Genomic DNA, 16005 nt, shown 5'->3' on the forward strand with positions numbered 1-16005 from the left:
GAACTTAAACCGAGAGGATTCAATCAGACATCGGGATGGGAATCCGGTGTGGCTTAGTGGATAGAGCGTCAGAACGTAGAGCTGAAAACCCTGGTTCAAGTCCTGTTGCCGGGGAGAATTTTTCTCCGTTCCATTCGTCTTTTATCATGTGATGACGCAGAATTTCTGCACTGAAATATCATATGTACTTCAGTACATCGTAATAATAAAGTTTTTCTGTTTATATTTATATTTTATGTTACAATTATTAGCAAAACAAATAATATACTATTTATCTTCATTACATTACACTACAAAGTTTAAAAGTTCACCCCACATTCATTTCAATTTAAGACTTTTGCATTTAATTTAAAATTAACTTTCTATTACATATGGTTACAACTTACTGAAACATTAGGCAGTATAAAATCTTCAAAGAAAATATTCGAAGTGGACACCATTAGCTTCTATGAATGCTGAAGACCGTCTCAGCCAGATTTGATCATTCGTGTGAAAACATCCCACTTATATTCTTCCGTATTTAGTGATCCTCCGTTACGAAACTCGGTGATACACGACCGCTATCACGAACTCGACGGCATACTGAAATGGTTTGGATTTGGAGTAGTCCTGTGTGGAAATCTAGGCCAGCCAAATTCCAATTACGATGGTAGGAGTCCGAACTACTAAGATCGTTGCACGCTTCCTGTTTGTAGCGATAGCAACGACCTCATCTCCAATCGGTAATAAGAAGTTGGTGAGATTTACTTCATGCGAGTTGCATTTATAGATTGAGTCAGCCAAGGCTAGACCGGCGTCAATGGAAAGCCGTGTGCGTAGTAACAGCTGCGCCATCGCAGTGATCAAATTGCTCAAATTTCTTCGGAAATTCTAGGGCGGAGAACTACATCGAACTTGTGGAAACCATGTTAAGTATATGAGGAAATGGTGTGTAATATGTCTCTCAAAATATACTTTTTACATTCTCATTTGGATTTCTTTCCTCCTAACCTTGGATCGGTAAGCGAAGAGCCTGGGAAAGATTTCATCAAGAAATATCTTAAATAAAAAGGCGATATAAAGCAAGATCATCATCCAGCATGCTTGCAGAATATTGCTGGATCCTTGTAAAAGTTAGTTCCGGGTCTAGTTATAAACGGAAGTCATCCAGAAAATCCTTTTAAATATAAGTTCAAATTCCGAAAATTTTCTCATTATACGCATAAAATACTTTTATTCTTGTTGTGTTTTCTGTGGTTTAAATTGTGTAACATCATTTTTGTATCCAGTACACATTTTTCAAGTATTATTAGTAGACAATGGATGCGGGATGACTTATCTTTGAATGTAGGTGCACATTTACTATATGTTACTTTTTTTTTTCGTTCAGACCATTGGCTGAACAGGTTTTAAACGTAAACAGACAACGTCAACATGCTACTGTATCTCCATACAGTCAGAAGGAAAAGAAAAATAACGTACTGTAGTACATACCTTGCAAGTTCAGTCCTCGTCATCATTGATGCAATTACCAGCGTTGCAGTAAACGACGATATATTCTCGTAAGTTGTCGAAGCTCAATCGTCTTCGCCTATCGCTTAAACAGTTTTTGTATCGAAAGAATTTCTGAAGAAAACTCTAAAATGGAGATCACTCAATTTCTTTAGAGGAATATTTTCACTGAGCATCATGCTGCACGTGTCGTTTAGACCCGCACAACTAAATGATGATGATGATGATGATGATGATGATTCCTCAGATTTCATTTCAACGCATTTCCTGTGCGATATACTGTTGCAATGTTTCTCTATAGCCTAAGTTGTTCTGGTTGTTATTTCAATTTTACATACATTACACACGATATTATCTTCATTAATAAATAAAATGTCACTCTCATACTTCTTAATTGCATTCCGTATCTCTGAGCGAATTTAACGATTTGACTTCTACATTATGAATGGATCAGCACTACGCTATTCATCGCGTACTAAATACTTGAGCAGGATAACACAACTGCACACATTGCGTTGCAATGTTACTATGAACGGACCGGGTTTCCTGCGTTATGTATGCTGCTGTACTCGCCAGGTACACAAAAGACGGACGGCGCGGCATGTACCACATACTCCGATACGAAACAACTTCACTTTTCCGTAAGTCATCCCGCATACACTGTCTGATTATGAGGCATTTTGAATCCCTAGTGTGTTGTAATGCTATCAGTAGCATTAAGAAATTAAAAAGAAAAACGTTTTTTTAATAAAAAATTAAATTAACTTTCCCCGGAAAATGGTACGTGATGGGGAAATTTGGATTTTAAATTCAGATTAGGGGCACACATATTAGTAATATTCGCCTATTTTTATTTCGAAGCAAGACAAAAAGTAAAAAGTTCTTGTTCAGTGTTGTTATTCGATTCTCTGTCTCCGTTTCGATTACATTTTCGCAGATCGGTATTTATGTTGAGGGCACAGCCCGGAGTGGCAAAGAGATTGCCCGTTTACCGTACCAGCTTTATCACTGGAAGAGTCAAGCCTACTGTTCGGTTTAGATTTCACCCCTTCTCTAGATAAGCATACCATATAAAGCAAGTCTAATTAACACCGTTCAGAAGTGTTTACATTTCAAATAATCCAAGTTCAACAGGATGCGACATAGGAGGCTGGTCTACGCTAAACCCGCGATGAGAAGAAATGACGTCCCACGGGAACCGGAGCTCCCGTACAGAGGTCTGCATCAGACGTTTTCGCTCGAGTGCCAAGTAGTTCATAGCATAATCCGATAGGTAGCGCACATGCGTGATGGGTAAAATTGTCACGAGCGATAAATCCTCGAACGTTATAAGCCGAGCGTTAGACATTCGTTCTTGTTACAGTAATGAACTGTGTAGTAACATCATAGATGTTTATCATTTCAAAACTTTGCAGTGTTTAACTAACCTCTCCATAGTAGAACTACAAAACTTGCTTTAAAATGTAATATTTATGTTGTAGGTAAATGTCCCCCCCCCACACAGTAGTTATTTTGTTTTTACCATATCTGATAGATGTTATTGGATGTAAATGTAATTATTATAAACGGAGAACGCAATAACGGTAATGCAAGAACCGTATCAAGTTTTCTAGTAATAATAATAATCTCTAATAATTAGTGTATCAATCTTTGCGTCTGTAACAGTTGTGCAGCATGATTATTCGTTTTATTATATTTTCTGTGACGTTATCTCTGTACTAATATTGTTATTAATCTACTGCTATATCAATAATATTTTGTAAAACGTTTCTACATTGTCTCAGTATATAGGCGGAACACTATGTATGGACCTATCATATTATATATGTGGTAAATCAAATATTGAATAATTATTAATTAGCAATAATAACTGTATATCGAAGTTTTTCATACCATTTTATTTATAACTTCATGTTCCTGTTTTGGTACGTTCCATTGACTGTTCCATTAAACGTTTGTCATAAACGCAGAAAATAAAGCCTTATTTTTACCGTGTGAGCAAAACATATGTGTATCTTATCTGTAGCCTTCCATACAAGATAAGACATGTCGGTGAGATGACCTTGTACTGTGCTTCTATTTATTACGAGCGTATCACGACCGATCTTATCTCACTCGAGGGTGCGACACTCGACCGAGTTCAAGCGAGCGATTTAACTCCAATACAGCTCTCTGCTCCCGGAGGAAACCTCCGTCCCTGGACCATGGGCTTGTCCAACACAAGTTAAAAAAACAGGGAGTACGCCAGGGATCAAACCCAGGTCCGCAGGATTATAAGTCCAACATTCTAGAGCGTTGGTAAAACCAATCGTTAATTTTTAAGACTCTGATAATAATCGAAATAAAAATGCAATGAAGTTTTAAAAATTTGTTGTTCAGTAAACTAAGACATAGACACAAGAACATTTTTAGTAGCCTACATAATACGAGAAGCTGAAGGTTCTGTATTAAATAATGGTAGTATCTCGGGAGTTCATAGTCCCCCATTATTGTGCAAGGAAATTCACGAGCGGCTGTAGTATCGTCTGCTGAATATTTAATACTAACATACCCGTGGCATGGCCCATAAGCTATCAAGGCGAGGCGTTTCTTATTTGTTGCTGTTATCTTCAAGGCGGCAGGCTGTTATTCCTTTAATAGTCTTACTTTTCGCATATTTTGAAAGTATATATTTATACTACTAGGTTCAAAAAGTTCCCGGAATTTTACTACCATTTTTCGTATTAATATATAACAAGGGATATTATACATTTGTTTTGTTGGTAACATTCATGATGTCATTTCCTCAAAGTTTGCTGATAATGGCAATTATTGGTTTTGAGTTGTAGGCAATTGTTTATCATAGTGTTTTGTTTGTTCGTCGCATTTTGTAATTATGTCCACAGAGCAAAGTACAAACATCAAGTTCTGTGTTTTGCTGGGGACATGATCAGTATGGCTGATGAAGATGGTGATTTCTTAAACAAAATGAAACTGGTGCTACTTGTACGACCCAGTCCCTAAACGACAGTCATCTGAGTGGAAATCGAAAACATCTCCTCGGAAGCAAAAATTTCCTAGGGACACTTCCAAAGGCAAAGTTATTTTAAATGTTATGTTTTATTTAACGACGCTCGCAACTGCAGAGGTTATATCAGCATCGCCGGATGTGCCGGAATTTTGTCCCGCAGGAGTTCTTTCACATGCCAGTAAATCTACTGACCTGAGCCTGTCGCATTTAAGCACAGTTAAAGCAAAGTTATGTTGGAAGTTTTCTTCGACTCTCAGGGTCTCATGCACCATGAGTTCATTCCAGAAGGTCGTACTGTAACGAAAGAATTGTACGTAGAAACCCTCCGTCGCCTCTGGGACGCAGTGAGAAGGAAACGTCCAGAAAAGTGGGTAGAAAACAACTGGTTCCTTATGCATGACAATGCACCTGCTCATCGCGCAATTATTGTAAAGAATTTTCTTGCCAGGCACAACATAACTGCTTTGGATCACCCACCATACTCTCCTGATCTCTCACCACCTGATTACTTTCTGTTTCCCCGTCTGAAAAGTCATCTGAAAGGACGGAGATTCAATGCTGAAGAGGTTATCGCAAACGCGACGAGAGCACTAAGACGGGTTTCACAAAATGGCTTCCAGGCCTGCTTCCAGGAACTCTACACGCGTTGGCAAAAGTGTGTTGTTGCGGAAGGCAACTATTTTGAAGGAAATGCTGTAGAATAGTGTTTAAGGTACGTTGTTTCTATGATGCTAGCAAATTCCGGGAACTTTTTGAACCTAGTATGTATATCATGTTATACTGCAAGTCGAAAAGTCCACTGAAGGTTAATCCCACGTTCACTGAACCTCTCAGTGAAGACAGACGAACACTACACCCCTTTCCATGCGACTCAGTTTATTTAGCCACCCTGAACACGATCCATTCTCGCTTAAGCAATGTTGCCTAGTTGCATTGTTAAAACAGTCGCTGTTAGTTGTGGTAAGTTAGATATTACATGCGTCCAGACACGAAGAATATGATACCTATGTCTCAAGTCGCATAAGAAGCATTATAGCAGCGATGTCAAGGTCAAGAGCACGCACACGGTACTGCATGCGATCAAGCGCTCACTGGTTGCAGTGAATCTATTCTGTAAACAGCAGTGAATAAAAAGGGCTAAGCAAAGTAAACTCTATTGGCTTGTCATTGCAAGATGAATTAAACTCGTTTTAAATAACAGATAACGTGTTACATTCATACAAGACAACAAGAAATCAGAACATGTTCTGTAGAATGTACCTCTCTAATAAATGCAATGAATTATAAAATAGTAGGCTACAATATAGTAATATGCGTTACAAGAGCCGTATGTTGAAGTTTTCATGTTCGAGGAAAAGTTTGAAAAAGCAAAACGTAGTTGAGCTTTTTTAATTTCCGAGAATTGAAAGAAAACATACCGCTCGTGTATCGTACATTATTTTCTGCGAAAATCGTTTATTACCGGTACATACCTGAAAGAGGAATTTCTAATTAGTTGCAATGAAATCTCCATCTTGGTTTCTGTTCAATGACGGCAAATTTGCAAAACAAAAATATCTATCTTCAACATTGTTGCTTTAAAATGTTTTCTGTGTTCACTATATACTCCAGCAGGCAGTGATATACGTCTGTCTTTTTTTTTCCCCTAGTCTATGATGAGTCTGGAATCTTGTTAATTTTTTCACGGCTTCCTTAATGTTACTTGCATCACGAATGCAGTGACTTTAGTGGAGTTGTAGATTTTACTTAATTTTTGCAAATATTTAAAAACAATAATTAACAATGCAATTTAGGTGAAATTGCAGTGGTAAGTTTCCAATTTATAATTATTACTATATTGAACGTCTCTAAAAATAATATGTTAAAAGTCTAAAGCAGTAAAATCAATATGTCACTTAAGCGGTAAGAAGAGGGAAATTGTTATATGTGTTAGTTGGGAATACTGAATGTGGAATTTTAGACTTTCCGCGGATTGGTTTTTTGCGGAAACCAAGCAAATACGCACAAAATAAAATACATAGCTTCTTCTTAACTTATATAGTTTCAGATAATAGCTAGAATATAATTAATTTTTATACAATAATCAGTTAATAGCTAGAATATACTGTAATCAATTTTATATAATAATTTATATAACAAGTATAAAAACACTGTTTTCCTGTTTTAAACTTACCAATACAAAAGTGAAATAAATTACAGGACATTGTGCATGTGGAAAAATAAAATAATATACTTGCAACAAATAATAAACATAGTATATTTTCTTTATCTTAGCGGTTTTAGATAATGTGGCCTACCTAATTAATTACTATTTAATTGTTACATACTTAATAATGTACTTATATGAACAGCACATTTGTACAAACAAATTTAAATTTCTGACTTCTCGTCTAATATAGAAATTTTTCTTCTTGTTTTTGCCGACACCAACCTTATGTCCGGCGAAATTATGTTTCCTGCAACATGACGTATCATCTGATAATCTTTATTTTAGTCTTGGTTTTGTGAGGTTCATAAAGTGCTCACATACGTGCTTACTGCCAAATACATAAATAATTTGCGCCGCAAATATTCGTACCCTGGATATATGGCAAAGCGACTTCCAACTTGGCCCTGTTCACAGAACTTTTCCTGGTTTAACCAAAGGACATTACAACGGTAAGGACCATCGTCAAACTAAAAATCAATGGACGACGTATCTTGACACTTTTTTTTTGGAAAGAATCGTAACGAGTCCACGCTGTTAGCATCATACTCTTGTACTTTATTCTGTAAAGTTAGATGCAATGTAGTGAGGAAGAATCTCTACAGTACATTAAGCATGTATTTATTGTTATTTAATGTCAATAAAACAACATAATTTCAATACATCGTTATGTACATCAATTAATAATTTCAGGCTTTTCACACTGCTTCTCTTTGTAACTAAATGCTTTCCATATATCAAAGAACGTTATCTCCTGTTTCAGTACATAAGAAGTCAGGAGTCCAGTCAGCCTAAAACTTGCTGAACGACTTCTTCCTCAATGTGTTATGTACAGTACAACCCTTGAGTTCACCAGTGACTTGTATCTGCGTGCTCTCAACAGCGCATACGGGTGATGAGGCACGCTTGCGCTCTCGTTGACATCACTGCATTATAGTGAACCAGGCTTGATGCTCACATACTCAGTTTCTTTCAGCCCCGAACCCTTTGCGAGGACGCTATTTGAGTACGTTTTAAATTTCTCCTCCCATTTCTCCTCTTTCAGTTCAATTCAATTCGATGTTTCAAGAAAGCATTAAGTTAATATCACGTTCATAATTATTTTTAAAAATTCCCAACTTGATGTCACACAAATACTTGTCTTCAAGAATATAGTAATAATTATTTTAAATAACTCTGCATTATAAGTCAAGTTTAAATAAGTTGACAAGTTGCTACATTGCATACATAAAAGACAGAAGATCGTGTGCGAAAACAAAACATAAATTTCGAATAAAGTTTCCAAACAGACCTGTGCCTTCTGCCGAAATAATTAGAAGACTCGCTAAAAGATTTAAATAAACAGGCTCAGTGAACAATCGAAAACCAAACAGAAAACGTAGTGTTCTTACGGAAGAAAAATTAGATGAGAAGAAATCGAGGCTATCAACGATGTGGAACTTCAGAGAGTTCTTCATTCGTCTATCAGAAGATGTCAGTTGTGTGTGGCGGCAAATTGGAGCCATTTTCAGCAACGACTGTGAGCATGGCAAGTCCAAATTATAGAACATTTATTGTTAGTATTGTAGAAGAGCTGGAGAAATGGTTTCGCGCTCGTCGGAAACCACGCTAGCAGTGGCCCACAAGTCACCCACCGTTTTCTCGCCTCATGTCATAATAATGTCTCTGTAGTACACTACAGGAATAACTTATACACACACTTAATTGTAGAAACACTTATAAATGCTATCTACAAAGATTAACCTATAAAAATGTGCAAATATCGACAACCTTCCAAAAATTGATCTGAACAAATTTACGAATTCTTTATAGCAACATTGTTTGTAAAATAATTTTGACAGACGAAAGGTATAATAGTACATTATGCAACGAACCTATAATGGTAGTAATTAAGACGCGAGTATGTCTGTTTATGAAACGAGTTTCATAATTTTCATACGAGCGTCTTAATTACCATACGACTTTTTATGCTCGACCATATTTCTAACTTAAAATTATTCGTAAGTATTCATGTTATGGTTATCTAAGTGAGGAGCGGAACTGACCTTCTAAATTGTGAGATGTGCGCAGACGCGAAAGTATTGATATTTTCCGAGGAACGAATGTCATTGACCTTGATATAATCTAGAGAATAACATGAACATTAATCTTGATATAACCTGGAAATTGATTTAGAATTGAAACACGAGATGACAAATTGAATTTATTTGAATATTATTTACAATTAACGCTAATTATTATAGTAACAGAACATAACCTTCTGCGACAGTATTGGATTTCCAGCCTCCGTGACGTTTCGCTAGTTTTCTTTCGATTGCATATCCGAGAATAATCGATACTTGCGGTTTTATAATGCTACAATGGTGATTTCTCATTGGCTGAACAACTGAACTATAATGAATAGGTGTACTTTAATGAGATGCATTAAAGGGCTACTACCAGGTGTAAAATAAATACTACTACTTCACAGCACGAGTCAATGGTTAAGAAACTAATTTTTACGAATGCAATAACTGTATAACATTATAAACGTGTTTTATATGCTACTTTTCTGCGACAGCATTATAAAACAAAGAAATAACATAATTATCATCGTGGCTTGTTAAACCTTCGCCCTTACATACTGAATGCCATCATTGGCTTTGCAGTTGAGAATTCTAGGAGAAAACGAAACCAAGATTCGAACCAATGCTCAAACGCAGCATGACTTCTTTGCTATTCCCTAGACCACGTTGATGACAACCGACTAATAACAATATTAGGTTCATTTTGCATACATGTATAGAAAATTAAACCTATATTTTAATGTCATACTTTTCATGAAACGAAACAACTTTGAAGTTATGATTTATCGTATAGACTAAATAGTGATTATTTACTGTTGAGGAGACAAAATTCATCTCTTCACGCCAACCCTATGTTTATTCTTACAAAATCGTGTAAACATAGAAAGATATTAATTTCAAAAGTATACTACGCTCGCAGTTATGATACGCTTGGAACATCTGCACAGCGGAATGAAAGAGACCCAAGAATATAATATTTATTTCATTTCTTACTTCTGCTCCTAAACACTGTCTGCCTCCAGTTGATAAATCAGCTGTATTGACCGACGACTTTTCTCTCCTTGGGGATGTGGAATACAGCAGTAGTAATCCTGTCGGAACGACCTAATCGATTCTCGCCTTCTCCCAAAGGTAGCTATGGCGATGTGTCTCTCGCAACAGGACAAAATGTAGTAGTTCTGCGTGGACATTGCACCGCGTGTCAATTGCGTTATTTTCGTCTAATTGATCAACATGCTTCTGCTGCAGTCATTAACGCATCAATCGCAGATGTACAACATGCATTATAAAACTGAATCCACTGAAAAGCTACATCAGTCAGAAAGGGAACATCAAAATTTAAAACATTATATAAAAAATATCCACACACAGAGCGGATTTGGCAAATCCTAGTAACAAAAAATGTAGAACAAAAAAAAGTTCAGAAGCACAGAAATGGACTTCCGTCTAGCATAACAGGAGTTTCCAGATTACGCAACGAAATTATACAAATATTTCCAGATGAGTGGTATCGCAGATGTGTGAAGAAAACAGTTAATCTGGTATGTGCACTGTACGTTTAACGTGTCATAAGCGATTGAATGCCTAAAGCTAATACTGTCATAGCAGACAGGGGATTTTCCATCCCTACCAACGAGTTAGATACTATAGAGAGGCCAAAGACCTCAGAAAGTTGAAGACAATTGAACATTGGTCCGCCATGTTTCGGTTAGTCAAAACAAAGGGGCGTGGCTCGGATGTTGTAGGAAATGACTGTGATGAAGTTTATTGTGAATTGAGTTACATATTAAGACTATGTTAATAAGTAAAAAGTAAAATACACACAAAACTTTACGTTTTATAACAGCTGTAGGCCTATGTTTTATTAGTTTCACTAAATATAGCCCAGATATTAAATGACAAGCACCTAAAGACGGATGAATTTAATCGGCAGAAGAAAAATAAATAATTTTTTGACTTCGTCACAAATTTAATTACCTTACAACTAATCTAACCTAATATGAAATCATGTAATTCAGTGCTCACCAGGTGATTTCAAGAGAGACGACGTATGTAACTAATAGGAGTAAAATATAGGAATGGTAGTGGCGAAAATTAAAAAAAATATCCAGTAATTAAGTTATTGAGAAAAATTCATTTGAAATTGGAATTAACACAGAGAACTTTTGAAAACTGCAATTATTAAAACTACAAATAACCTCTTAGGATGCAACATAATAATTAAAGAATGACAATAATAGAAAGTTACTCATGATCATAACTCACCACATTTATTGAAACGATAAGATACTTACGATTAACATTGTTATCAGAAACAACAGGAGCCACAGCTAGGTACACTTCTTTTCGCGTGATGGAGACATCGTGTAGTCTAATATAATTTGAAACAAATATTGTCGCGTGATGGAGACATCGTGTAGTCTAATATAATTTGAAACAAACATTGATCTCACACGTGTCTCGCAACTAGGCAGAGGCTTTTGCAGACTAAAACTGTTCTTACATTATTTTGAACAATAATGACAAATTGTGTGTGATGCAAGTGCTGACTTTCCTCTTTGTTAACAAAAAGAGCCCTACGCATTAATAAAAAGAAAATTGGAGTAGGCCCTATAAACACAATAAATAATAAACTCTTGATGGTACAAACTTATTAATACAGATATTTCGCTTATGCTCAGTCCGTCTTATCTTATAATTCTCTGCGGCAATGGTACCTGTATTGAGAGGATTTAATTATCCAGCAACGAATATTATGATTTACGGTACATTTCATTTAAATCCGAGGGAATGAGACATTTTTGGAAATTTTAAAGTCTTAATTAATACGTTTTCATTTATACATCAGCTTTTTACAAAACCTATAGCGAAATGTTTAAATTAAATATTGATGTATCTGAAAAATATAATACATGTACCAACTCGTTGCAGTTTACTTTTGATAAGCACTCCTTGCGGAGGCTGGCGGTACTATAGACCGCCATGTTTTTAGGGAACGATCCATAGTACTGTTGGCCTCCGCAGGGAGCGCTTATCAGAGGTCTTCAGCCTCTCTATAGTATTAAATAAGTATATAATAAATTTCTGGTAGTGACCTAATTCATGTCCGGTATTAATTAAGAATACATTAAGTATCCTAAAAACATACAATGATAATAAATTCATAAATGCAGCACAAGAATTCTTCATTGCCTACTACCATAATAAGATCAAAATATAATTAACGAAAACTTATTAAACTTTAAAAATCCACTGTATGCAATTTAAAATAGACCTATTCACATTGATCTTGATACGCCATTCAAATAGTTCCTTTCAAATCCCTCCGCCACTACATACCTCAATACACACGATTATCTAGGCCTCAGTTCTCTTAAAACCACCAACACCAACGCATACAAATGTAAGTATTCGAATGCCGTTAAATTCATTAAAACAATTACATCCTTCCCTCATATCAAATTGTAAATTAATAATTAATATTCTTATTTATTTATAGAATATCTTCATTTATATACTTCAATAAATCTGACGACACGCAATAGCCATAATCAATAGGATGCCATTAAATCAGAGTAATCACCAACGTCAAACAACATCCATTCATAAGCGAACGATTTCTGTAAGTAATCTTATAATTATTATCGCTGCCTTAAATCACTTACATATATTTGGTATTATAGCTCATTTAATTATTAAGAATTATAATGTTGATTTTCTCTACTTAACTTTCAGTGAATGATTGAAATTCATACCTAACTTATGATTTATCTATTACGAAATCATCGTATACTCCACGACATCCATAACCAACGAGCATTCATATCAAATATCTAAACAAATCTGATTACACGTAACAGTCATTTATAATCAATAAGATGTCACCAAGTCAGATAATAAATCTCCAACATAAAATAACATTTAGTTCATCAGCGAACGTTTTTCAGTAAGTAGTCTTATAATAATAATAATAATTATCTGTGTCTCTATATAATAACTCGCATATATTTTGCACTTATTATCATTTCTCCATCTCAATTTTCAGATGAAACACATACATAACACACGAACATCAGCTACGAAAATTATCGTATATCCTACGACAATCCTCAACTAATGATTACTCTTAAAATATCTATTTTATCAATCATCATTATAACTTTTAAAAATTTTAACATTATTGACAAATTTTAATCATAATTGTATATTTATTTGTAACATGAGCTATATGTATAAAATCCGTCCAATTCAAATTCAAAATCTAAAGATTATATCAACAATTATCCTGAATTATGTCACATTTTACATAAAGCTCATGAATCTCATGTATTGCATACATACATTGTTCTTTATTCTTTGTTATTTGCATAATTATTATTATTATTATTACTTTTTTTTTAAACAGTTACATTACCGGTTGTTGTATATGGTTATGAAACTTGGACTCTCATTTTGAGAGAGGAACAGAGATTGAGAGTGTTTGAGAATAAGGTTCGTAGGAAAGTATTTGGGGCTAAGAGGGATGAAGTTACAGGAGAATGGAGAAAGTTACACAATGCAGAACTGCATGCAAAAAATGGCTTTAATAATGAGTATTTTGTCTATAGGTTTTTCTGTTTTGGCTTTTTAACCAAATTATATTCTGATTAATAACAAATATTGTAATTCTATTAATGTTATATCCCACCTCCCTCAAATCCATTTTAATATTATCCTCCCATCTACTTTTCGGCCTCCCCAAAGGTCTTTTTCCCCTCCTGTCTCCCAACTAGCACTCTGTATGCATTTCTGAATTCGCCCATACGTGCTACATGCCCTGTTCATCTCAGACGTCTGGATTTAATGTTCCTAATTATTATTATTATTATTATTATTATTATTATTATTATTGGTCCAGATTATATGATTTTGTTATATCTGAAGATGCCCAAACGGCGAAAACGTTCATATATCTTATTAAATAGCAAATAAACATTTGCAAGTTGATATGTCTTAAGATTGAAAATTTATTTAATAATTCACTAGGCATATTGAAATATAAAATTGAATTGTAAATTACTCTCTATAGTATCTAACTCGTTGATCCCTATACAGCGACAAGATGTCACGTCCCTTGGCGTACGGATGGATCGTAGCAATGAGTTCAATGACCTCCCTGCAACTGACGTACATCTAACGTTCAGTATCGGGACCGAAAATCCGCTGTTGGTCATGACTTGGTTGGCGCAGTGCCCATTTTCTACACTACTTGCATTGTGTTTATGGAGGCACTTTATTTCTTTTCTTTCTTTGTCGTATTTACGTCCTCATTTTATCACCCATTCCCTTTAGTATTATAGAACCGAATAATTAAAGAGCGGAAGGAAACTCGTCATGGATATATAAAAATTAACAGATACCTTCAATTGGACTAATTCTCTTTGCAGATGATTTGGTATTATTGGCACTTTCAGAAGACGACCATCAAAGGTCAATATATAATTTTCAGCAAGTAGCAGCCACACATAACATGGAAATTTCAACAGATAAAACAAAAATTATGGCATTCTGTGGGAAATACCCAATACAAAGTAAAATTTGTCTCGATAATAAAATATTAGAAAGATGTAATAGTTTGCCATATTTAGGTTACAATCCTTCCATTTTTGGAGAATTAATAAATACACAAATTATAAATAGTGTGATGAAACCATCCTTGGTTCAGAAACACACCCGCATACGTCTCTACAACACATTGGCACGACCGATGCTCAGCTATGGCAGCGAAGCACGGACACTGAGGAAAGCAGATAAAAGCAGAATAACGGCTTGTGAAATGCGATTCATGCGAAGAACAGCGGGCTATAGTAAATGGGATCTGAAAAGAAATTGTGAAATTTTAAAGGAACTAAAAACTTAACAGTTTTAGATTACATTGTTCAATATCAGTCTAATTGGCAACATCATTTGGAAAGAATGAGTAATGGTAGACTCCCAAAGGAAATTTATGATTATGTAACACATGGCCAAAGACCTGTGGGTCGTCCTGCTAAGAGATGGCGTGAAAATTTTATGTGAGACCGTAACAGACCTTGTGGCCTAACACTTGCCAGGCAGAAGAAGAAGACCTCCTCATTTTGTACAAACTTCCAAGCCAGTGCGGTGTATGGGAGATTCAAACCAATACCAAACTATCACATTGCAGGCCTCCCTGACTTTGTGCTCTGCACTATACAAGGGTCACCGCGGAGACGTCACAGGACAAGTAAAAGACAATGAACGAAAACTCAGTCCCGTAGGCCTATATCGAAAATACATCTCAGCACATGCCGAGAATCGAAACACGCTTGGTTCGGAAGTGCGCTCTCTATTCGCGGATGATTGTATGGTATACAGGGAAATAAAAAATTATGAAGATACTACTCTTCTTCAGAATGACCTCAATAGAATAAACGATTGGGCAATAGCCAACAAAATGAAAATACATTCTCTAAAGAGCAAAGCCATCACCTTTACAAGGAAAAGAAATAAAATAATCGCATCGTATACGTTAGGGGGTGAAACCATTCCGGAAGTTAACAAATGTAAATACCTCGGAAAAACATTTAGCAGCGATCTCGGCTGGGGGGAACACGTTACAGACACAGCGGGAAAAGCATGGAGAGCGTTACACTTTGTGATGAGGGTACTAAGAAAAGGCTCTGATAAATCCAAAGAGATTGCATATAAATCACTAGTACGTCCAGTAATGGAATATGGTGCTGCATGTTGGGATCCTTACAGAATAGAACATATTAAGACACTGGAAAAGATTCAAAAACGGGCTCTCAAGTATTGTCGGAAAAATTCACCATTAAAATGGGACACACTCACGGACAGGAGAACGCGAATTCGATTATGCGCACTGTTCAAAACATACAGAGGTGAGCCTGCCTGGAGAGAAATAAAAAATAGGTTGCAGCCGCCAAATTACTCTTCAAGGAACGACCACTCTTATAAATTGAGGGAAAGAAGACAGAGGACGGACACTGGAAAGTTTTCTTTTCTCAATCGTACTATCAGGGACTGGAATGCTTTACCTGCAGACTTAATAAAGGCTTTACCAACAACCAGAAATGGCTTAATAGGCTTAAGGACTTTACTAATAGACGATAATTATACACAGTATTTAAAGGGTGTAATTGATATTTTGTTATTGAAGTGTTGTCCACGCCTGTGGAGTAACGGTCAGCGCGTCTGGCCGCGAAACCAGG

The 16005-nt window shown here is 35.8% G+C and overlaps 1 protein-coding gene across 4 annotated transcripts in view; it reads right to left on the reverse strand.

The window, feature by feature from the left end:
- wry (weary) overlaps positions 1-16005 on the reverse strand; it is a 1511805-nt gene that overhangs the window by 1467009 nt on the left and 28791 nt on the right. The gene's annotated exons all lie outside the window — the stretch shown is intronic.

The sequence above is a fragment of the Periplaneta americana genome, chromosome 15 (genome assembly GCF_040183065.1).
Source record: "Periplaneta americana isolate PAMFEO1 chromosome 15, P.americana_PAMFEO1_priV1, whole genome shotgun sequence".
Classification (NCBI taxonomy): domain Eukaryota; kingdom Metazoa; phylum Arthropoda; class Insecta; order Blattodea; family Blattidae; genus Periplaneta; species Periplaneta americana.